Source organism: Gorilla gorilla, chromosome 3 (genome assembly GCF_029281585.2).
Source record: "Gorilla gorilla gorilla isolate KB3781 chromosome 3, NHGRI_mGorGor1-v2.1_pri, whole genome shotgun sequence".
Classification (NCBI taxonomy): Eukaryota; Metazoa; Chordata; class Mammalia; order Primates; family Hominidae; genus Gorilla; species Gorilla gorilla.
In genome coordinates this window covers 143,811,933-143,837,406 of record NC_073227.2, presented here as the reverse complement: position 1 = coordinate 143,837,406, position 25,474 = coordinate 143,811,933, and the positions used below count along the sequence as shown (strand labels likewise).

General features: G+C 38.6%; 1 long non-coding RNA gene across 4 annotated transcripts in view; it reads right to left on the bottom strand.

Moving 5' to 3' along the window:
* LOC115934313 (uncharacterized) overlaps positions 1 to 25,474 on the bottom strand; it is a 415,675-nt gene that overhangs the window by 239,843 nt on the left and 150,358 nt on the right. For 2 of the 4 annotated variants that reach the window (XR_010133496.1, XR_010133497.1), the window contains exon 4: positions 525 to 628. The exons of the other annotated variants lie outside the window; for them this stretch is intronic. This is a non-coding gene — a long non-coding RNA (uncharacterized lncRNA). The remainder of the gene's footprint in view (positions 1 to 524; positions 629 to 25,474) is intronic. 4 annotated transcript variants of the gene reach the window in all.

The window sequence follows — 25,474 nt, the reverse complement described above, 5'->3', positions numbered from 1 at the left end:
ACACAAAGTGAAGGGCTGGTCTCACTCCCACCATGTCCCCCACAACAGACCCAAGTCTGTTTCCAGGCAGAGGACAAGACGGGCTTGAAAACTTGCCCCAGGCTACCTGCCTCCCAGCTGCAAAAGAAAGGTCTTATTACTTCCCCCACCTGTAGAGTCTTCAAAGTGAATTTGAGCCCTCCCCTGAGTTCTGACCAGCAGGCTTCTTGCCCCGTTCAAATTGTTTCAGAGTTCAGCTAGAGAAGTCCTTCTCCCTGTGTAGTTTTACCCCCCTGCTCCTCTGGCCACCCTCCTGATGGATCCCTGTGGTGCCAGGCAGGAATGGCCTGCTAGGGGACCCAGTGAGCTCCCAGAGCCTTTCTGCAGCTTCTTCTACCCTGTATTTCACTTGGTTCTCTAAGTTGACTCAACTGCAGGTAAAATTGGAAACTTCTCCCACAAACAGAACTTCAGTTTCTCCAGTGAGGGTGTGTGTTCAGGAGGGGATGGTCTCCCTTTCCCACTTCCACAGGTGGGGCACTCACAGTATTTGGGGTATCTCCCAGGTCGTGCAGGAGTAGTCTGCTTCCTTCAGAGGGTCTGTGGGTCCTCTCAGGATTGCTGATTTGTTCTTGCAGTCAATCTCGACCTAAAATTCACAATGCAAGACTCCGTGTGCTGCTCTGTGTAGAGCTGCATTCTAGTCCTTCTTCCCATCACCATGATGATCCCTAACTCCTCAAGTTTACCTTTAATTCTGCTAGCTGAGGTTTGATTTATGGGAACAGATTGTTTCCCTTAATAAAATACAGTAGTTCCCCCCTTATGTGTGATTTCACTTTCCTCAGTTTCAATTATCCATAGTCAACTGCAATCTGAAAATATCACATGAAATAAGATATATTGAGCAAGACAGACCACATTCACTTAACTTTTATTATGGAATAATGTTATTATTGTTCTATTTTATTATTAGTTGTTGTTATTAATCTCCCACTGCACTTAATTTACACACATTATCTTAAGTCTGTATGTACAGGAAAAAAATCATAGTATATAGAAGGTTCAGTACTATCCATGACTTCAGGCCTCCACTGCAGGTCATGGAACATTTTACCCCATGAATAAGGGGGAGAATACTATATTCAAGACATATTTGCTGATTGGATGGATGCAAATACATTTGTTGTATTAACAAATAAATTGTCACTTAACTGAATTAGAATGTAATCTGAGTCCATACCTAGAAACTAGAAAATCTTCTGTCCCCTTCCCATCTGACCCTGACCCTCTAAAATTTGGTCTGGGGAATCTCCACTGAATGTAATTTGAGGTAAATGAGTTGTAAATACTTTAAACACTAAAAGGCTTAGAAAATATTATATTGTCCTATAATCTGGCTTTCTGCTAAGTTGAGAACTTTTGGGTTTTAAGAATCATGTGGTAGAGCATCAGAGTTTTAATCCACATCACATCTTACATGTGCACTACTTAAAAGATTCTGTACTCACTGTACAAACCACTGTACTGGGAACTTGGAATTAAGGGACCAATAAGAGACAGTTTTTGACCTTACTTAATCAGAGTGTTGGAGAAAACAGTGTCAAAGAGGAGAATATCCCTCCAAATCAACTTTTCTCAGAGAAGTCAAAGAAAAGTTTATTTAGAGAGACATTTGGGCTTGTATTCCTCTAGTTTGACCTATATTTCTATTCGTCTCTTAGGGGGCAGAATATAAGAAAATCACTAAGCAGGTTGCATATATGAGGCACCATTAGCCAAATCCAACATGAGAAGATCAAGCCCTGGAACCACCCCCCTAATGCAAGTACTACCTGAAAAAGAGCAAATGTGTCCTAGAATTGATAACATAGGGTTAGGACACAAAACTTTGGATCTCTAAGACAGGAAATGTGCTTATCTTCCCATTAGAAACACACTTCAAAGAATCAGGCACATACTTCAAAGGGTGTTTACCAGCCTGTCTCTCTGATGCCTTGGTCTAGTAGCCAGTAATAACACCCCATTAGCACCTCATTAGCCAGAACTCAAGAATGCTGGAAAGCATTCCTGGATGAAGGAAGCATCCCCAGACTGAAACTACAAAGATTCCTCCACTTTTCTTACCACTTTTGTAGATACCACAATGGTCAGTCACTCTCAAAAGTAATATATGTCTGAGTTCTGGAGTTGGTGTCAGCTAAACAAATATAGCAAGGTAGAACACATTTTAACACCCAGATATCATATATCCAAATCTTCCTTGTAAAATACACTAAAATAGGCATCCAGTTTTGGAGCACGTTGGTGACATATGTCTCCAAAATTCTTGACTGATAATGAAATTTTGCCCCCAACCTCAGACTTAACTTCTTGGTCTCTTTCACTTTCTACATTATTAGAATTCCTGTTGCTTGTATACCATTTAATCTGGTAACTCATAATACAGCACCTGGCACATTGCAGCCACTGATATTCTCATACAAGAGTTCAAAACACTCCTTCCTTACAAAAAGCAAAATCAACTCCCTAAGGAGATTCCCTTATTTGTACATGGTACCTACTCACATGGCACAGTGCGAGAGAGTTGGACCCATTCTATAAATTTTTAAAAATGTATCTCATATAGTACCCATCAGACTGAATAAATATGCCCACCTAGAAAGTTAACATAAACTGTTCAGTTGCCAGACAACTAAGATTTTCAGAAACTTTGTAAGTGTTGTTTGAATGTTAAAGGAAGGCCAAAAATTCTAACATATTGTGGGGGGAAAAGTGACACTTCTTGATCCTGTTTTGTTCTAGAGTAGAGTATGCTCTTTTTATGGAGCTAAAAAGAAAAGTGAAAATAAGACTGCATTGGGTACAGTATGCACTGCTCTGGTGATGGGTGCACCAAAATCTCAAAAGTCACTACTGAAGAATTTATTCATGTAACCAAACACCACCTGCTCTCTAAAAACCTATTGAAATAAAAAATAAATTTAAAAAAAAAGAAAAGTGGAAATATATGATGAAAATTAAATGACTAATATTCTTTTAAAGTAAAGGACAGGCCGGGCGCAGTGGCTCACACCTGTAATCCCAGCACTTTGGGAGGCCGAGGGGGACAAATCATGAGGTCAGGAGTTTGAGACCAGCCTGGCCAACATGGTGAAACCCCGTCTTTACTAAAATACAAAACATTTGCTGGGTGTAGTGGCGGGCGCCTGTAATCCCAGATACTCAAGAGGCTGAGGAAGGAGAATCACTTGAACCCAGGAGGCAGAGGTTGCCGTAAACTGAGATCACGCCACAGCACTCCAGCCCAGGCGACAGAGTGAGACTCCGTCTCAAAAAAAAAAAAAAAAAAAAAAAAAAAAAAAAGTAAAGGACATTCTGACGAAACCGTATTAGTATTCTTTTATATTCTATGAGCTGGAAAAAAATTTCAAGTTTTCCACAGACTATCAAGCAGCGATTCCACTTGAAAATTCCATCAGATCAAAGAACGAAAGGGAAAACTGCCTTATTCGATATACCACCTTGTGAAAACACATTGATAAATGTCATATTATGCACACAATTCTAGATCAGTTACATAGCTGCGGGGAAATTTACTGACTATGCAAATTCTATTTTATTGCTAAGGATCTGATGAATGATTTAATGAAAATAATACAGATACATGTCTACAAACCAAGTAAGAAAGAGAGATACAATAAAACCTGATTCTTCCTCCCAGTCCTAACGTCAACTACCACCATCAACAGTTTCTTCATCAAATTCCCAATACATAAATCTATACATATTTTTATTCAAATTGATACATATATATACATTGTTCTGAATCTTTATTTGTATTTAATAATATATTTTAAAGTTCTTTCCACATGAACATCAACATAGTTCTTTTTGTTTTTTTTTTGTTTTGGTAGCTGCATGACATTCCATTGTACAAACTTATATAGCCAGTCACTTAACGTTGGGGTGTTTCCAGTTTAGTAAGCTAGGTGTGAAGCTTTATTTTTTCAGAATTTGGTTTCAATGTTGTGGTAGTGTTGTAAAAATCAATTGGAAGAGCTTTGATACCTCCACAGCCTGATCTTTTTTTTTAAGGGTAGTGCTTTCCCAATGTATTTTTCTTTTCTTGTCTTCCTAGTAATTATTCTGTTTGGAGATTTCCTTTACATCTGAGATCAATTTTGGTTATACGTACTTTCCTGGAAAATCATCTATGTATCCAGGTTTTCAAATATATTTATGAAAAAATTCCTAAACATTTCTTGTAATCCCCTCTGTATCTGATTGTTTTCTCTTTTGGTTTCCAGCTTCATGTATTTATGTTATCTCCTTTTTCTTGTTAAATTAGGTTAGCTAGTGATTATCTGTGTTACTAGTGGGTTCTTTCATTTATTTATTAGTTCTATTGTTTTCTTATATTCTACTGCATTGATTTTGCTGTTATCTTTATGAAGCCTTATTTCTGCTTTCTTTTTCTTTTCTTTTCTTTTTTTTTTTTTTAAAGAGACAAGGTCTTGCTATGTTGCCCAGGCTGCACCTGAACTCAAGGGCTCAAAGGATTGTCCTGCCTCATCCTGCTAAGTAGCTAGGACAACAGGTGTGCACCACCATGCCCAGCTTTCTAGTTTCTTAAAAATAATTTTTCTGGTTTTTTCCTAACTTCTTATGTTAAGAGATCATTTCATTTGGTGTCAAGGACATAAATTTTCTCCTGAGCATGGTTTCAGCTGTATAAGTTCTAATATGTAATATTTTTATAATAGTGTTATTTTCTATTGCTCCACAATTTCAGTTCTGACTTCTCTCTTTGAGCTAAACATTGAGTTGTTTTTTTGCTATTATTGTTGATAATTCTAGGTGGTTGGGATTTTGTTGTTATTTTATTTTATACTAAATTTCTAGTTTCAGTGTGTTGTCATCAATTACCGTATTACACAATCTTTCTAGTTTATAGAATTTATTGCAGTTTTCTTTGTATCCAAAAATATGTTGTTGGGTTTTAATATTCCAAACATGTTAAAAATGAGACTGTATTTTCTGATTTCAAGTCAAGGAATTTTTTCAATATTGTTTAGATTTCATTATGTATATTTTTCAAGAAAGATGCTTGGTTCTTCTATTCACTGAATTCTTTTGTGTCTGAGATTATCTGTCTGTGTCCTTTACAATTAAATAGCTTGACTTAGTCCAAAATTGTCAAATTCTCTGGTAAGTTTCCTTCCTTCACAACCTTTCTCTTCTTCATTTACTTTCTTCTATGAACTCTCATTTCAAAACTAACATTGTCTTTAATTTTTCTAGTAACATGGAAGATTTTATGTTTAAAATGTTTCTACTTCCCAGCATAACCATTAGTCTGATACGACTTATTCATCTATCTTATATAATAATAATTATTATTGAGCACTTTCTATATGCCACTTTACATGGATGAGTTCCTATTTCTTTCTCTTGTCTTACTATCCATTTGTGTATCCCATGATCATTCTTTTCAAATTGTGACTGTATTAGTCTACTGGAGCTGCCATAGTAAATACCATCAAAATAAATACCATAATAATTTAATATCATAACACTTTAATACTATAATAAATACCATAAAAATACTACAGACTGGGTGGCTTAAACAACTGAAATGTAGTTTAAGCCACAACAGAAATACAGTTTAAGCCATCCATTTCTCCAATTATGGAGGTTGGAAGTCCAAGATCAAGGTGCCAGTAGGGTTGGTTTCTGGTGAGATCTCTCCAGGCTTATATACAGTCACCTTCTCACAATGAACTCAAGTGGCTTTTCCACTGTGCACATACAAAGGTAGAGAAAGCTCTGGCATCGCTTCCTCTTCATACAAGAACACCAGTACTATTGGATTAGGGCCCTACATTTATGACCTCATTTAACCTTAATTACCTCTTGAACAGTCCTGCCTCCAAATACAGTCATATTGGGGGTTAGGGTTTCAACATATGGTTTGAGGTGGTGACACAATTTAGTGCATATCAATGACAGAAAACTGGTACTGCAAAAATCTTGAATTCAAATAGATTGTTTCAAAATATTTTCTTACTAATTCTGAGGCTTGGGTGTATCTCCAGCTACATGATCCATGCATTTGAGTTACTAAACCTCCATTCTTTCCATCTACATCCCTCAACACGCAGTGCAAAAGATATCTCCCCAATGCACTGCAAGGCATCTATAGGGCGCTGGTAATTGCTTAACTGACTGTCCTAAAAATAGTATATGCATTTTTATGTACACATGCACATACATTTTTGTATACTTGCGATTTTTTACATAGACATAATACATTTTGCTAATGTAAAGCATATATAGCACACAATTTACAACATATAAAATATTGATTATAAAGTCTATACAGCCAATTGATTATCACAGAATGCTTCTCTTGAATTTTACCAAACTCATACCCAAACTATGGTTGCAATGAACAAGTGTTCTGACATGAATGTTTGGTGATACTTTCATTTATGTTACTAAGTAAAATGAAAGTGATACAAAAAAGATGCACATCTCAGAACTTCTTCTTTCATCAATGACTTGAGCAACTTTCAGACAATAGTTTCAAATACTAGAAGAATACTTCCACAGTTTTTTGTGCCATGGCACAACACTCTTAATCTGCATCATTAACATTTTCTTCATCGCTTTAATTCTAATTAATAAACAAAACAATAAGTCAAGTATTTATATGCAGCATTTGCAGATTTTCATGATATAAATACTCCCGCCATGGCTGTTTTCAAGCTACCAATGTGATATATTACCAAATACAGGGTTGGAAAGAGATGCACAGTAGTTCACTTTCAGATCATATTTTCACCAGACAGATACAATCGATGGGAATAACCTCAAGAGCATAGAAAATAATAATGTATCGTTATTAAGGTGTGATGAGTTTTAGTACTTATTGCCTTTGTTTCTCAAGTAATTTATTGTAAGTTTGTAATGTAATTTTTAATAATGCCTGTGTTTAACAATTGATTTGCAAACTTTGGAAATGTACCCATCGGCTCTAGAGAGCAGGTATGAGCCATCTCCAGCATATGAGTCTTCAGCTCTCTGCAATTCCCTAACAAATCTTCACCTTCTATCTTCTCCCTTCCTAGTGGTCAGCCTGCTTGTGATAAAAATGGTATATTTGAGCACTTCTGAATTTCCACCCTGACCCTGCTCCTCCTCGGTGGAGTAAACCTGAATTCAGTGATCTTCCTCTGACCTATCCAAACCCCCAGACTCTGGCATTCCAGAGAGACAGCCTTGATTGGACCTTTCAGGATTGACTCCCAAACTGTGAAGCACCATACTTATTGCAGAGATCATGGATGTATGTGCCAGTACACTAAGCCTTTTCTGAGTTTGGTCTTAATTTCATTGTTTTGAGCACCTATACTTTGTTGTTATGGTTTGTACGTGTAATTATTGCCCAGTATTATTGCAGATGGCCTTTGTTATCTGTTTTTCATCATTGTTATTGTTGTTTATTAGTTCAGGAAATAAACTAGGATATAAACACAATTCTTCTGCCATCTCTAGTCAAAAATCTGCATTTGGTCCTAAATTTAAACATATTTCATTTGAAAGCCAAGTTCCTCATTACATATAATGCCCTTGAGAAATGCAATTTAAAAGAGGTGCAATGAGAAAATAAAGTATGGCAGTACCAAAATAAATGTTTTTCACAAACAAAAGTGGTGAGTATATAGGAAATTATTACAACAGTGAAAAAGTCTGTATGTTAGTACATTTGCTAATCTTATACAAATGTTTAGAGGACCAGATCTTTTTAATCTTCAGCTGAAATGTATTACAAATCTTGTGTAAAGATAAGAAAAGAGGAAATATCTACATGTGTTTCCCATATAAATGGAAGATATAATTTTTAAGGAGGGGAAACAAGGACAATTGACTCACAAACAAGTCATTCCAAAATGGTGGATTCTGTGGTATTTATTTTCTGTTTGTGGAACATTTACAATACAAAAAAAAAAAAAAAAACCCATGTTCTACATCATTCCCACAAAGTCTTCTATTTGCCGAAAGAAAATATGTCATTGTGTAGAAGAAAACTAGAGGAAAAACAGAGGTATGTGATTAACATGCTCGATGTTTTTTTTATATACACAGATTTATTTCAGAACACTTTGAGACATATCCTAATATTTAACATTGAAAAACTTGAACAAATACCCATTTTAGCATATATTTCTTCTTCAAAATTTACTTCCGTATGAGAGGGGGGATAAAAGAAAATACAACCGAAAGCAAGACAGTAAGAGAGAAAATTGCATATCTGGGAAGGATGAAAAAGAATGCATGAGATGGCAACAACCCATCCAATGTGAAACTATTTATCAGGCCAAAAGTCAGCTATCTTCCCATAGGAAGTTGTAGGGGGGAAGCACTGGCAAATCTTATCTTCCGAGGGAGATAGACGGTCCCTAGAGTAACAACAACTCCATCAAGTTTTCACTGAACAGTTTCCAGATAAATAATGTCTTTCCACAAATAATCTGCTCTCGAAAGGCAGCCCCCAGACATGAGAAGCAGGAGGAATGGCTAAGGGCTGTGGAATTTTCTGAACATGAACAGTGAAGAATGTAAGTCTTTGTAACTGAGGAATGAGATCACTTTGAAAAATAAATGTCTAGAACCAGGGCTATTGCACAAGTAGGCACGTTTTCAGGGCCTCAGAAAAATACATTCTCAAGATTAATCTTTACATCTGTTTCCAGAGTCCTCATTCAAAAGTTGACACTTTTGTACAAAGAACACCCTAGTGCTGACTGTGACAAGCAGGCAGCATTGCCAGCGATTTACTAGCAACTCGTAAATCTGTGGGAAATACTCCACATATAGTCCTGCCACCCTCACTAAACCCTTGCAACCTCTCCTTGCCCCTGAAATTTGGAGGCTTAGAGCACAGAGAGAAAATAAAAGCAATATAAAGTGTGAGAAGAAAGTAGCCTAATATATAAAATAAAAGACAAAAGCAGACTGGATTATGCCAGCAAGCCATCTGCACAGCTGAAGGCTTCTTCAGGCAAAAAAAGGCTCCACTGTTCCTGAATCAATTGCTTCCTATTCACAGGCTCACTGTATAGGGCTAAATTCAAAATGGCTCTCGGGAAATTCTTGCCAATCCTGTGGTCTGATTTTAGGCTCTATTTTTCCCTTTCTTTTAAAGACCCGAGGATGTAAGTATGTATCAGTGCTGTAAACTTGCCAGCGTTCACTGGAATGAGTCAAAGGACCTGGCATTAAATCACAGGGATTTGAGTTGCTAATAAATACAGCAGGCCCCATCCATTGTTGATTAATTCTGACTGAAACCTAAACACCAAACAACAAACACTCTTCTGAACTGCTCTGGTACCCATTAGTTTGATGTGTTTATTAGACAGGGCTGTGTTCTTTCAAGTTTATTAACAACAGATTAAAAAACTGCAAACAAATCTAGGTTTCTTTTTATGATTTAAAAGTGTGGGTACCATTTACTAATGTTTTTAGGGTTAACTGTAAAACCAAACAAGGCTGAAAAAATTATGTCAAACTAAGATCTTGGTACAAAGTATGAATAGTTACTGTCAATGTGCACCTTCCATTATTCAAACAGTTAAAATTTCTATTTTATTTTATTTTTTAGAATTGTCATGTTTTTTAAATGCATCCTTGAACAGGGCCTTAAGCAGTATCATAGGTTGAAAAATAAAGTTTTTTCAAGTAATATGATTTATTGCATACTTTTAAAGATTATAGAAGTTAATAAGACATTTTCATGGTATTTAATTATATTTACCATGTAGCAGAGTTCCTGTACATTTATTCTGATTGGGTCAACTAGCACATATCCATAGAATGTGTGGTATATTATCTATTAGCAGTGCATCAAAAAAAATTACAAGCAAATGCACACTGTGCAAAGATAATCAAAAGTGCCCCAGTATCAAGAATTCAAATCATCATATTACAAGCACAGATTTTCAAACCATTTGAATATATTAACTGTGACTATTAAAGTCTGGGTGAATCCTTGAAAATTTCCAAGTTGCATACTATTAACAAATTGGTAGAAGTCCTGAAAAGGCCCAAGAAGTCCTCAAAAAGGCCCAATTATTGCTATTTCAAAGTCTTCAGTGGAAACAAAGATATGGAGACACATAAGTCATATTTACAGTTCCAGGAAAATTACCATGAAAGATATTTACCTTAATCTAAGCTAACTAAAGCCTGCAAATTAATTGTACTGATTTAAAAACCATATATTTATATTCTATTAATAGGTTTTACAACTAAGTAAATTTTAAATACCATGTAATTTTAAGCACTTTTCTTTAAATAACGTGTGAAGAAGAATAATTTTCATTATTTCATTTTGACAGAAAACTTATTGTCAAATCTGGAGCCTTGGGAAATCCATCATGTCCCAAGGTCATATGAAGCAACATTTGGATTTGTAAAGCCTTCTATAAGTGCATCTGCTATTGCAGTCACAAAATATTCCAACCCAAATCTGTTACTGCAATATCTAAATTTTCCCCCGAGCTTCCCAGACCACCAGAGCTCAACTCAGCAACTCCAAAATTAAATCATTACCTCTTTTAATACTAAATCGTGTTTTCTTAATTTTAACAGCATGTAAACTACCAAGCTTTTATTCCCTGTTTTTTCCATGAGCACATAAAAGCCACGCTAGTGAAGATCAGAAGACAAGTACAGCGGATTATAAATTTGATTGGCCCATTCAACCCAAAGATTACTACCATTATGGTGGTATTGGTGGTGATTACTATCATGAGACATGAGTAGTGTTTGACTTTATGACATCCATAAACAAATCCTCTTCACCAAAAGAGAGCATTATAAGCATTTCAAAAAACATATGGTACGAAAAATATAGCATTGTGTCGAAAATGGTGAAGACCTAGATACTTCATTAAAAAAAAAAAAAAGTAATGTTGCCCCTAGTACATGCTCCCACGAATAATTAGTTGATTGAGAATAGAAAAGAGGAGATAAGTGAGGTAGAGAGGAGGGCAGGGGAAGAGGGTATGGGGAAGGAACAGAAGTATGTTAAAGCTTATTACAGTAACATGAATCAAATAATGTTTTCAATCAATGATAGTTGGTTAAAACTAAAAGAATAAGAGAATAAATAACATGTATTACCAATAATTAATGACTAATTATTCCACTTCTATTTATTAGAGAATAAGCACTTTATAAAACTAAACTTTGCATTGTTAATTTTTTGAAGACTAGTTTGAGATAATTAGCATCTTGTTATCTTTCGAGATAGAAAAAGAAAATAGAGAATTTGATGGGAAATTCATCTAGTTTTCTTTGGTACTATTTGAAACACAATTTCTTAGTCAGAAAACTAAATGATGTTTTGGATTAACATCTCAGGCCTTTAATAATGTAGCCCTGTACAAAATTCTTTTTTCCTATAATGCCCAGAGATGCTCTGATTTCCCATGCATGTGGTTTTGGCCTCGTCCTTTGTCTTTCATAGAATCTATCCCCTCTCTATCCATCTGTCAACATTAGACCCAGTCTCCAAAGTCTACCTCAAAGGCACCAAGGTTAAGAAATAGAATATAAGGTAAGAGGCGGCAACCTTGTTCTGGAAATAGATCTAACTGAAGAAAGAAAGCAATCATTACACACACCAGAATATTTCAAAGTTGTGGGTAGAATTTCCTCCTAAAATTACACTTAAAGCGAGAATATTATGAATCTCATTTCTCTCAGTTGAAAACAAATCTTCTTCTAGATCCCCTAAACACTGATTGAGCACCTCCCATCTGAAGAGTATTTTGTTAATCTCTAGGTGCCATTAACTGCCACCCTTTCCTAACCACTCAGGTTTGTTCTCAGCCACCACTTTCAACCTCTGCTTTGACATTTAGCATATTCTGCCCCTTTTGGTATTTGGGGTTTTTTTGGCTTGGTGGGGGAGGGGAATGTTGGTCATCATTGCTTATTTTTCATGCTCCACTATATTAAGAAGTCCTCAAAAACAAATTTGTCTCTAGAGCCCCTAATGTGTAGTAGCTGGAAATAGCCAATGCTTAATGATTCCTAGTTGAATTAAGCTAGGACATAAAACTGAGTTTCAGAGAACAAAACCCAAATTACAAATTCCATTTTCAGTATCACTAGGAGATAGTTAAAGTCCATCACAAAATATGTAAAAGGATCCCCAAAAGCACGGGAGTGCAACAAGGGAAGGTGAGGGACAAAGTGATGAAAGGACTTTGAGGCTACAGAAAGAGCTGCCAAAGTGACTTCTGCTTTTCAGAGGTAAGCAACACACCCTGTGCAAACCTCAACTAAATCCCTTTATCTGCAAGAGTTGGAAGAGTATGTTCTGTCTAGTCTCAGGAACGTCCCTGTGCATGGTTTGATTCCAAAAAAAAAAAGGAGAAAAGCATCAGTGAGAAGCCACACAAGCCATATTTTCAGGGATCATGAAGAGAGGAAAAAAATAAAACTTTGCACTGTAAAGTAGCATAAACAAGAACCTCCCAAAATGGCTGTCAATATCCATAGGAAAAGTAAAGGCTAGCCAAGTTATACACAAAAGCCTGAGTTATATAAAAATTTTAATTTTTCTGAAACCAGCACTGACCCCTCCCCTCAAGTGAGCCTCCTACAAACTGCAGAAAAACTCACCTTATCCAAAAATAGTTTATCAAGAAAGAACATACACAATATCAAATCAAAGGTATTACACATAAAAGGAGTCAAGGAACAGGAAATACAAATGACAGACCCAGATTAGTCTCAAGAAAACTGTTGCCACTGAGAAGACGAATAAAGTGACTACACGCTTTTGCCATTAAATTAAAAATCTCAATGAGATAATTGTTTCTGTGACACTAAAACATAAAGCTGTACATACAAGATGCAAGAACTCAAGAAAAAAATAGGACTCTTGGAGGACATAAAATATGAACTTATAGGTCAGGGAAGGGATAGAAGGAAAAATAAGATTATCATAGAAATGAAGCTGAAATAAAAAGGTGTATGAGAGAAAACAGCCATTGCCAAAGTACATAAAGGATAAAAAGAAAAAGAGCAAGCAAAAATGGAAATAAAAAGATGAAAAGGATTAGAAAAGGAAATGATGAGCTGGGCATGGTGGCTCATGCCTGTAATCCTAGCACTTCGGGAGGCCAAGCCAGGAGGATCACTTGAGCCCAGCAGTTCAAGACTAGCCTAGGCAACTTAAGGAGACACTGTTTCTACAAAAATTTTCTTAAAATTATGCGGGCATGGTGGCATATGCCCATGATCCCAGTTACTTGGGAGGCTGAGGTGGCAGGATCACTTCGGCCAGGGAGGTTGAGGCTGCAGTGAGTCATGATCATGCCACTGCACTCCAGCCTGGGAGACAGAGCAAGACCCTGTCTCGAAAAAAAAAAAAAAAAAAGGATGTGGTGACTCACGCTTGTAATCCTAGCACTTTGGGAGGTTGAGGTGGGCAGATTGCCTGAAACTCAGGAGTTTGTGACCAGCCTGGGCAACAGGGCGAAACCCTGTCTCTACTAAAAATACAAAAAAATCAGCTGAGCATGGTGGCAGACACCTGTAATCCCAGCTAATCAGGAGGCCGAGGCAGGAGAATTGCTTGAACCCAGGAGGTGGAGGTTGCAGTGAACTGAGATCATGCCACTGCACTCCAGCCTGGGTGACAGAGAAAGACTGTCTCCAAAAACAAAAAACAAACAAAGGAAATGATGGTTAGAGAACAAACAAAATTTTCATAACCCAGGAAACAAAACAAAAATAATAGAACAAAACATATACATAAGTATAATTCAAGAAACCTTTCTGAAATAAAAGATTTGGATCTATATACTAAAGTATATTATGCACCCCAAGAAAAATGGACCCATAACTGTCAACAAGTAAACAGTTCCTAGTAAAAAATTAAACTAGAAAGAAAGTAGGCATTGGAAAGCCAGGCAAAAATATTAAGGAACTTATAAGGAGAAAATGTCAATCTGGAGTATTTCTCAAAAGCAAGATAAGGCTAAAAGATAATGAAGCTTGTTTGCAGTGGAAGATAGTGTAGATGTAAGTATATTACATCTGGAAGATAGGGTAGCTACTTCCAGAAAATTTTCAAGGAAAGAAAATAACCCCATGATTTTTTTTACCCAAAAGTCATTCAAGGATAAAGACAATAAACAAACAATTTTGTATATGTAAAACAATCAGTCAAGAAATTTTCCTCAAGAGTATCTCTCCCACTTTTCATTCAAGGAGTGATATGGTTTGGCTGTGTCCCCACCCAAAATCTCATCTTGAATTGTAATCCCCATAATCCCTATAATACCCATGTGTCAAGGGCGGGACAAGATGGAGGTAATTGGATAATGGGGTGGTTCCCCCATGCTGTTCTCAATGATAGTGAGTGAGTCTTCAGGAGACCTAATGGTTTTGTAAGCATCTAGCATTCCCCCTGCTTGCACTCACTCCATCCTGCTGCCCTGTGCCTGCTTCTCCTTTGCCTTCTGCCATGATTGTAAGTTTCCTGAGGCCTTCCAAGCCATGCAGAATATAAGTCAATTAAACCTTTTTTCTTTATAAATTACCCAGTCTCAAGTATTTCTTCATAGCAGTGTGAGAACAGACTAACACAAGGAGGTTCTGGATAAATTGGCTCAGTGCAGATTGTTTCAGGCAAGGAAATAAGTGAACAGCCATGACTTTCAATTATTGTATATTATGGTGAACATGGTCCTACAAATCAAGCTGGACTTTAACATGGGGTTTATCTATCCCAATACTGGACGTATCAGGATCAATTAACTAATGCCAAAGATGCCTGCCGATGAAACCATCCCATTAACTACTCCAAGCCTGCTGCTTATTGTGGTAACCACACTGTCTCACGGCCTTTACCACCCTGCTTTCATCATGCATTCCCACTGAAATCACATGGACTATTTCCATGACAGCATCTCACTTCCTGGCCTCTACAGGACAACAATCACTATAATGATGAACCCTCACCATAACTTTCCAATTTCTTGGTAAACTTATTATAGTCTGGGCCCTTTTAGGACATAAAATTGTCCCTCATCCCTCAGTATCCAAGGGAGATTGGTTCCAGGAGCTCCCCAGGATACTAAAATCTGAGGATGCTCAAGTCTCTTATATAAGACAGTGTAGTATTTGCATATATAATCCATGCACATTCTCTCATATACTTTAAATCATCTCCAGATTACTTATAATACCTAATGCAATGTAAACACTTATAAAAATAGTTGTTACACTGTATTTTTATTTGTATTAATTTGTATTGTTGTATTGTCATTCTTTTCAAAATATTTTTGATCTGTGGTTGGTTGAATTCACAAATGTGGAATTCAAGGATATGGACAGACAACTGTATAGCTATGAAGTGCGCAAGTGGGTCAGATATTATAAATCTACTTCTAAATCTTTGGATTCCTTCATCAATATTTTACCAGAGAATTTCTGGCATCTTGATTTCATTTAGTTTAGGGGGTCATTCGGGTTTTTAAACCAACTAACTGGCACATGGTTAGAACAAGCTTCAACTTCCTAAACTTGTATTGAATTCAGAATTTAGAGTAAGTGTGCCCATAGCAATGAAATGAGCCTGAAAATTATGTTCCTTCCTTTCTGGTGTAGCATCATTATATTCTACATTCATGCATAGTCTTTAGATTTCTACTGATATAAACTAGCTAAATCTGGGAATGATTGTGTTATATAAATATCTCATTCCTGGTCATATCTGTACTAATCTCTCTAGGGCATGTTGGTATTTGTAAGTAAAAAGAGGCCCCGAGGGTGACCACGGTAGTGTGTGGGAGAATGGCCAACCCTTTATGAGCCAACTCCCTTGGATGAGGCACCACTAACCTCATGAGACAGGTAAGGATTGACTGGCACTGATAGAGTGATTTGATGGGTCAGGGTATTCAGATTCATTCCAAATCCACCCGAATGGCCACATTTCAATTCTCAGGTCCTACTTTTCCCTAACAATATTGTATATTCTTATAAGAGACCTGGAAAGATTGTGAATTCATCTTATTTTGGAACCCACATGCTCAGACTCCTTTTTTCAGCTACATTATACTTTTGACTACAAAAGAAGGGATTCATTTAGAGCAAGAAGCTCCCTGGACGCAGTATCTTGAATTTGTCATGGTTGTCCTTAAATTATGCAGCACACCCTGAAGCAGTTACCATACCTCACCTTGAATTTTTCATTTACTACCATAATGGTCTAACAGAGTAATATCCATTTGATCTGACAAAACACACATTTAATAGAGCACCTGGCTCAAGATATCACAAGTGATACTTCCAGTAACTGGCCACTACATGCTGTGAAGTATCAGTGTCTCCTTTTCTAATGGTAGCCAAATTGTAACTGCATTCAAATCCAACAAGGTCAGATAACTGATCCCAATTTCCTATTTTAAATTTATTGCCACTATCCTACTTCTATTATTAAATATTGTATCTGTGAAGTTTCAACCCAAGAAACAAAAAATGTTCTAGCTATTTTAATCTGTAAAATATTTAATTTAGGGAGTAAGATGCTTTCAAAATCATTGAGAAGTCTGGAACATCAGGAGTTAGAAGTCTGCTCTTGGAAATACTGAATTTAAAAGCTTACCATGGTGCTGACTTGGGAAATCAGGATGCTTCAGCAATTGCCTATCAACACTAATGAAATGGTGATCAGATGCTACAACACCAAGTGCAACTCCACAACCACTACAATTGCAATCTTTAAGTTAAATAGGCCAATAAGAGTCTTAGGCCTCCCATCTATTTCAATCCTATCAAGCAAAATTCCAGTAGCAGAGCTGACTCCATAGAGACCAGATGCAGAAGACTCTTAGGCTTCCCATCTATTCCAATCCTATCAAGCAAAATTCCAGTAGCAGAGCTGACTCCGTAGAGACCAGATGTCAAAGGTGTGGCCTTAAAGACAGACCTGGTTCATGGTAAGCCAGAGGCAGTCTAAGGGTTTCTCACTGTGTGTGGTGGACAAGCCAAATAGGAACCCCACTGCTTTCTACAATCTGTGCAACCTCACCACCACTACCACCGCAATTCACCTACGTGCATGCCCACATTTAACCACTGCTCAGTCCTTACATTCTTATATCAACACAGAAAGAGGCCAATTCTGAGCAGTTCTGTCCTACTGCCTATTTAACCACTCCTTCCATGAGTTTATCCCAGATTATGTAATTAAATTGCGTCTGATATATAATCAAAGCCAGCCAGAATTGACAAATTTTGACATAAACCTAACTAAAGCCCAGTTTAGGATCTTGGAAATACGAAGCCATTACTGAAACCTGGAAGAAGATATAATAGGAGCCCATGCCAATGAGCTAACAGCACATTCACCTCAGATATAAAAATAAAATGTCATTACTAATGCTAACACAGTATGGATTCCTATACTTGAGTAGCAATGAGTAAGCAAGTTTGAGTCACCAAGATGTGTATCTAAAGATCATCACACTTCCATGGGACTTTAGAAGAAGAAACAATTTTAGCAATCATCTTGTCCAAGCTTACACATGTGTTACCCAAATAAACCTAGGGCATCATATGGTGTCTCAATACATATCATCTTGCTGGAAACACAGTCCAGCAACCAAAATTTTAAAATGCTTTATTTCTTTAACATTGTATTATTTTTACACAGAAATCCTTCAAAAATCTCTGCCCCATTTTTGCTTTTCTTAATATTTTATACATACTTTGCAATTGTTCTCCTAATCTTTTACTATCAACAACCAACTGTCAAAAACAGATCTCAAGACCTTCTCCTCAACCTTTCCTGTTTATTAAATAGATCAACTTAGGCTTTTTTAAAAAAAATTTTCTGGCCAGGCACAGTGGCTCACACCTGTAATCCCAGCACTTTGGGAGGCCGAGGCAGGCAGATCACGAGGTCAGGAGATTGAAACCATCCTGGCTAACACGGTCAAACCTCGTCTCTACTAAAAAATACAAAGAATTAGCCAGGCGTGGTGGCAGGTGCCTGTAGTCCCAGCTACTCAGGAGGCTGAGGCAGGAGAATGGCGTGAATCCAGGAGGTGGAGCGTGCAGTGAGCCAAGATCGTGCCACTGCACTTCAACCTGGGCAACAGAGAGAGACTCCATCTCAAAAAAAAAAAAAAATTTTTTTTTCCTTCTGCTTTCCCCAAAACTCAGAGATCCTAGGAGCTGATCCAGCCAACAAAACTTAGTCTATTGGGAAATGTTTTGAATAAGTATATATAAAAAAGTTAGAGACCTTGCTGTATATGTATGTATTCATAAGATAGGTCTATGTAAGTCTAGTGATTGAACAGATAACTGAAATTTGATTTTTTTTGAGCCTCTTATAAACTAACAAATGATTGTAAGTTTCTGCTTCTTAAAAAAACTATTACCAAAAAGGAAAAACTAATTAGAAATAATATTTGCATTTGAACTAAACAAGTAAGCTGCTATATTGCTACGTGATATGGTTTGGATCTGTGTTCCCAACCAAATCTCTTGTTCAACTATGATTCCTAGTGTTGGAGGTGGGGCCTGGTGGGAGGTGGTTGAATCATGGTGGTGGTTTCTTATGAATGGTATAGCACCAGCTCCTTGATACCGTTCTTGTGATAGGGGGTGAGTTCTTATGAGATCTAGTTGTTTAAAAGTGTGTGGCACCTCCCTGCTCACTCTCTCTTGCTCCTGCTCCCACCATGTGACACACCTTGCTCTCCCTCTGCCTTCTGCCATGATTGGAAACTTCCTGAGGACTTCCCAGAAGCAGAAGCCGCTATGCTTCTAGTACAGCCTGCAGAACCATGAGCCAATTATACCTCTTTTCTCTATAAATTACCCAGTCTCAGGCAGTTCTTTATAGTGATGTGAGAATGGACTAATACAGAAAATTGGTACCGAGAGTGGGGTATTGCTATAAAGGTACCTGAAAATGTGGAAGCGACTTTGGAACTGGGTAATAGGCAAAAGCTGGAAGAGTGTGGAGAGCTCAGAAGGCAGGAAGATAAGGGAAAGTTTGGAACTTCCTAGAGACTGGTTGAATGGTTTTTACCAAAATGCTGATAGTGATATGAACTGTGCCAGCAGAGAACGTCTCATGGAGATGAGAAACTTATTGGGAACTAGAGCAAAGGTCACTTTTGTTATGCCTTAGCAAAGAACTTGGCTGCATTGTGCCCCTTCCCAGGGACCTGTGGAACTTTTAACTTGACAGTAATGATTTAGCTATCTGGCAGAAGAAATGTCTAAGAAACAAAGCATTCAAGATGTATTGTGGCTGCTTCTAACAACCTATGCTCATATATGTGAGCAAAGAAACAACCTAAAGTTGAAACTTGTATTTAAAAGGGAAGCACAGTGTAAAAGTTTGGGAAACTTGCAGCCGAGCCTTGTAGCAGAAATAAAAGCCCATTTTCAGGGGAGAAATTCAAGCAGTCTGCAGAAATTTACATAAGTAAAAGGGAGCCAAGTGCTAATAGCCAAGAAAATGGGAAAAAGGCCTTGAAGGCATTTTAAAGCCTTTCACAGCAGCCCCTCCCATTATAGGGGCAGACGCCTAGGATGACTGAATGGTTTCATGGGCCAGGCCTGGGGCCCCACTGCCCTGCACAGCCTCAGGACATTGGTGCCTACATTCCAGCCACTCAACTCTAGCCAGGCTCAAAGGGGCCCAGGTACAGCTCAGGCAGCTGCTTTAGAGGCTGCAAGCCATAAGCCTTGGCAGCTTCCAGATGGTGTTAAGTCTGTAGGTGCACAGAGTGCAAGAGCTGAGGCTTGGGAGCCTCTGCCTAGATTTCAGAAGATGTATGGAAAAGCGTGGGTGTCCAGGCAGATGTCTGCTTCAGGGGTAAAGCCCTTAGGGAGAAACTCTACTAGGGCAGTGCAGATGGAAAATATGGGTTGGAGCTTCCACACAGATTCCCCACCGGGACATTGCCTAGTGAAGCTGTTAGATAGAAGAGGGGCATCATCCTCCAGACTCCAGAATTATAGATCCACCAACAGTTTATACCCTGTGCCTGGAAAAGCCACAGGTACTCAATGCTGGTCCATGAGAGTAGCCATGGGGGCTAAACCCTGCAAAGCTGCAGAAGCAGTGCTGCACAAGGCCTTGGGAGCCCACCCCTTGCATCAGTGTGCCCGGATGTGAAACATGGAGTCAAAGGAGATTATTTTGGAGCTTTAAGATTTAATGACTGCCCTGTTGGGTTGTGGATTTTCATGAGGCCTGTAGCCCCTTTCTTTTGGCTTATTTCTCTTTTGTAATGGGAGTATTTACCCAGTGCCAATACCCCCATCATATCTTAGAAGTAACTAAATTGTTTTTTATTTTACAGGCTCATAGGTGGAAGCAATTTCCTTTTCTCAGATAACTTTGGATTTGGGGCTTTTGAGTTAATGGTGGAATGAGTTAACATGCTGTGGATTATTGGGAAGGTATGATTGTATTTTGCAGTGTGAGAAGAACTTGAGATTTGGGAAGAACCAGAGACAGAATGATATGATTTATATCTGTGTCCCCACTCAAATCACATGTTCAACTGTGATTCCCAGTGTTGGAGGTGGGGCCTGGTGGGATGTGATTGGATCATGGGGGAAATTTCTCATGAATGGTTTAGCACCAGCTCTTTGGTGCTGTTCTTGTGATAGTGGGTGAGTTCTCATGAGATCTCATTGTTTAAAAGTGTATGGCACTTCCCCCATTGCTTTCTCTTGCTCCTGCTCCCACAGTGTGAGATGTCTCACTCCCCCTTTGCCATCTACCATGATTAGAAGCTTCCTGAGGCCTCCCTAGAAGCAGGAGCCACTATGCTTCCTGTACAGCCTGAAGAACCATGAGCCAATTAAACCTCTTATCTTTATAAATTACCCAGTCTCAGGTATTTCCTTATAGCAATGTAAGAACAGACTAATACACTACCTATAGCCAAATTACCACAATATAGAAAAAGTTATTTCTGCTTGATTTGGTCCAAGAAAAATGGAAAAATATCCAAGGACACAATTCCTAGTAAGGAGTTTCAGCCAAAAATGATGTGTAAATCTCCACATAGGTTTATGTCTTTGCTGGAAAGAACAATAATAATAATAATTTGTAAGTGATAGCCTTCAAAAAAAATATCTTTCTTTCAGGTTTTCTTCTATTTCAGAAGACCCTGTAGATTAGCATATCAATCTTAATGAACTCATTAAAAGTTAGTTATTTAGTCAAACAATAAATACCAAAATGTAATTCAATACATTCCAGAAATAGCAGAAAAGGCAGAAAAATGAATGGATTTTGATTAATATAGGAAATGTATTAAAGTAGAAGGAAGAAACCAGAATCTACTCCTCAAGAGAAAATTATATAAATGAAAATTTATATCTCCAATGCATGTTACTAGGAGGAGTGCAAGTTAAAAAGAGTTTAAAATATTTCTCAATATTTTTATTTGTGCTTAAATAAAAGCTAATTTGTTAGCAGTAAGAACAATGGTATTGGAGATAATAGGAGCTGTGACTGGCTTCCAGGTTCACCAGTGAATAGTTGTATACTGAAGGTTACATCACTTAACAGCTAGTCAGTAATCCAATTATGCATTTATTTATTAGATGTCTAAAAATGTGACAGATGACAGATGCTGCTCAAAATAACAGAAATTATGTAGAGAAGAAAACAAAAGCCACCCGTCTCTAATGGAGTCTACATGCCATTTGAGGGAGAGGAATGCACATTAAACAAATAATATCACTAATAAATATATAATTATTACAAGATAACCAAGAGAGGGAATCAAGGAAGCAGGAAAGAAAGTGACATGTAGAGACCTGATTTGAGGAGTTAGCCAAGCAAAGGGTAAATTAAAAGTAATTTTAGGCAGCAGGAATTGCATATACAAAGGTTTTGTGCCTAAAAAGAGATATGTTTTAAGAACCAAAGGAAGGCTTGTACTTTTGGAGTGTAATGAGCAAGAAAGGGTGTGATGCCAGATATAATTGCAGAGGATGGGCTGTGGTCAAACCATGAAAGTTCCTGCTAAGTAGTGTGGAGAATATTCAAAAAACATGAATAACAATTGAAGATTTTTTTTTTTGAGACAGAGTCTCACTCTATCGCCCAGGCTGGAGTGCAACCGCACAATCCCGGCTCACTGCAACCTCTGCCTCCTGGGTTCAAGCAATTCTCCTGCCTCAGCCTCCTGAGTGGCTGGGATTACAGGCGTGCAGCACCATGCCTGGCTAATTTTTATATTTTTAGTAAAGACAGGGTTTCACCATGTTGGTCAGGCTGGTCTCGAACTCCTGACCTTGTGATCCACCCTCCTTGGCCTCCCAAAGTGCTGGGATTACAGGCGTGAGCCCCCGCGAAGATTTTTAATTATGGAAGGACATGATATGATTAATGGGCACTTTCTGTGGCTTTCCTCAAATATAAAATCCAAACTCCTTACTGTGACCTGTAAGACCCCTACCTACCTCTCCATCTTCATCTCCAACCCTCTTTCCTGTTGCTCATTTTCCTCATGACACAGAGACCTCCTTGCTTTGCATCAAACCCACCAAGACTATCCTCACTTCAGGGTCCTTGTACCTCTCTTCCCTCATCTGGAACATGTCTCCACAGATCTCTGTATGGCCTTATGACACACTTCCCTCGGGTTTCTACACACATTATCACTTCTTATAGGGGCTTTTCCTGACCAGAGAACATTATTTACTGACACTATTGATTCAGCCATAGACCAATAATGTGTGACATTAATTTTTTAAATACCCATGTATCTTGGCTTGGACTGTAGGTTAAGTGCTTTAAATATATTATTTCATTTAATTTTCATTATGAGATATATATGAGATAGATATAGCATTTTTCTCTTTTATAGACAAAGACATTAAAATATGGAAAGATTAAGGGATGGCCATATATTGTACCTTAAGTAAATAGCTACGGTAGATAGAATAATTGGCCTTGAATTATTGGCGATTTTGTATTAAAACACGTCTTATCACAGTTTCTGAAGGAGAGAGAAAATGGAGCACAAGAAATTTTTTTTTTTAATTTTTTTAGTATTTATTGATCATTCTTGGGTGTTTCTCAGAGAGGGGGATTTGGCAGGGTCATAGGACAATAGTGGAGGGAAGGTCAGCAGATAAACATGTGAACAAAGGTCTCTGGTTTTCCTAGGCAGAGGACCCTGTAGTCTTCCACAGTGTTTGTGTCCCTGGGTACTTGAGATTAGGGAGTGGTGATGACTCTTAAAGAGCATGCTGCCTTCAAGCATCTGTTTAACAAAGCACATCTTGCACCGCCCTTAATCCATTTAACCCTGAGTTGACACAGCACATGTTTCAAAGAGCACGGGGTTGGGGGTAAGGTTATAGATTAACAGCATCCCAAGGCAGAAGAATTTTTCTTAGTACAGGACAAAATGGAGTCTCCTATGTCTACTTCTTTCTACACAGACACAGTAACAATCTGATCTCTCTTTCTTTTCCCCACATTTCCCCCTTTTCTATTTGACAAAACCGCCATCGTCATCATGGCCCGTTCTCAGTGAGCTGTGGGGTACACCTCCCAGAGGGGGTGGCGGCCGGGCAGAGGGGCTCCTCACTTCCCAGACGTGGCGGCCGGGTGGGGGTGCCCCCCGCCTCCCAGACGGGGCAGCTGCCGGGCAGGGGCGCCCCCCGCCTCCCAGACGGGGCGGCCGGGTGGAGACGCTCCTCACTTCCCAGACTGGGCTGCCGGGCAGAGGGGCTCCTCACATCCCAGACGATGGGCGGCCAGGCAGAGACCCTCCTCACTTTCTAGACGGAGTGGCGGCCGGGCAGAGGCTGCGATCTCAGCACTTTGGGAGGCCAAGGCAGGCGGCTGGGAGGTGGGGGTTGTAGCAAGCCGAGATCACGCCACTGCACTCCAGCCTGGGCAACACTGAGCACTGAGTGAGCAAGACTCTGTCTGCAATCCCCGCACCTCGGGAGGCCGAGGCGGGCAGATCACTCGAGGTCAGGAGCTGGTGACCAGCCCGGCCAACACTGCGAAACCCCGTCTCCACCAAAAAATACAAAAACCAGTCAGGCGTGGCGGCGTGCGCCTGCAATCCCAGGCACTCGGCAGGCTGAGGCAGGAGAATCAGGCAGGGAGGTTGCAGTGAGCCGAGATCGTGGCAGTACAGTCCAGCCTCGACAACAGAGGGAGACCGTGGAAAGCGGGAGAGGGAGACGGAAGAGAGGGGAGAGGGGAGAGGGACCACAAGAAATATTTGAAGATATAATGCTCAGGAACTTCCCAAAATTCATGAAACACCACAAACCACAGATTCAAGAATCTCAGATACCCTCAAGCAGAAAAATACCGAGAAATACAGACCTAGGGAATTACTACTAAACTGCTAAAAATTGAGGACACAGAGAATATCTTCCATCAGCCTGAAAAAAATGAAATATCTATACAGGGGCCAAAAATAAGAATTCGACCTTCCTCTTGTCAGAAACAATAAAAGCCACAACGATAGAGTAATATCATTAAAGGTATATTAGTCTGTTCTCACACTGCTGTAAAGAACTACCTGAGACTGGGTGATTTATGCAGAAAACAGGTTTAATTGGCTTCCGGCTCCACATGGCTGACCCTCAGGAAACTTACAATCATGGCGGAAGGTGAAGGGGAAGCAAGGCGTGTCATATATGGTGGCAGGAGGAAGGGGGAAGTGCCATACTTTTAAACTGTCAGATCTCATGAGAACTCACTCACTATCATGAGAACAGCATGGGGAAAACTGCCCCCTTGATCCAGTCACCTTCCACCAAGTCTCTCCCTTGATACACGAGGAGCACAATTCAAGATGACATTTGGGTTGGGACACAGAGCCAAACGATATCAAAAGGTAATGAAGGAAGAAAAATTATGAAGCCAGAATTTTATATTCAGTGAAAATATCCATCAAAAATGAGGTTGAAATAAAGACAAAGGTTTAAACAATGCATCTCCATTAGACTTCACTAGAATGCAAAAAAGTAGAAATATTTAGGGTCTTGATAAGTATTTCTTAAAACTGATTAAATGGTATACTGAAGGTATGAAGAGGTCACTGTAAGTAAATTACAACTCAGTTAAATTTTCGAAAAGTGGAAACTTACAAAATAAGTATTCACTGCATATATAGGCATTCTTTTTCAATTCGTAACAGCAAAACATATTGCAAATATCATTTCCTTAGATCCCATTTCAGCTAGGACACTACCCAAATGATAATGCGGCTAAAGAATATAATAGCCTATACTTAGCATTACAGTAAGTAGTACAGCATAACTAGAAAGTGTTGTAATGCAAAAAAAAAAAAATTCCTAGGACCAATGGCAGTGGAAGTAAAAATAATAACTAGTTTTCCCTAAAGCTGGTATCCTGCCATTAATGAAATATGTTTAT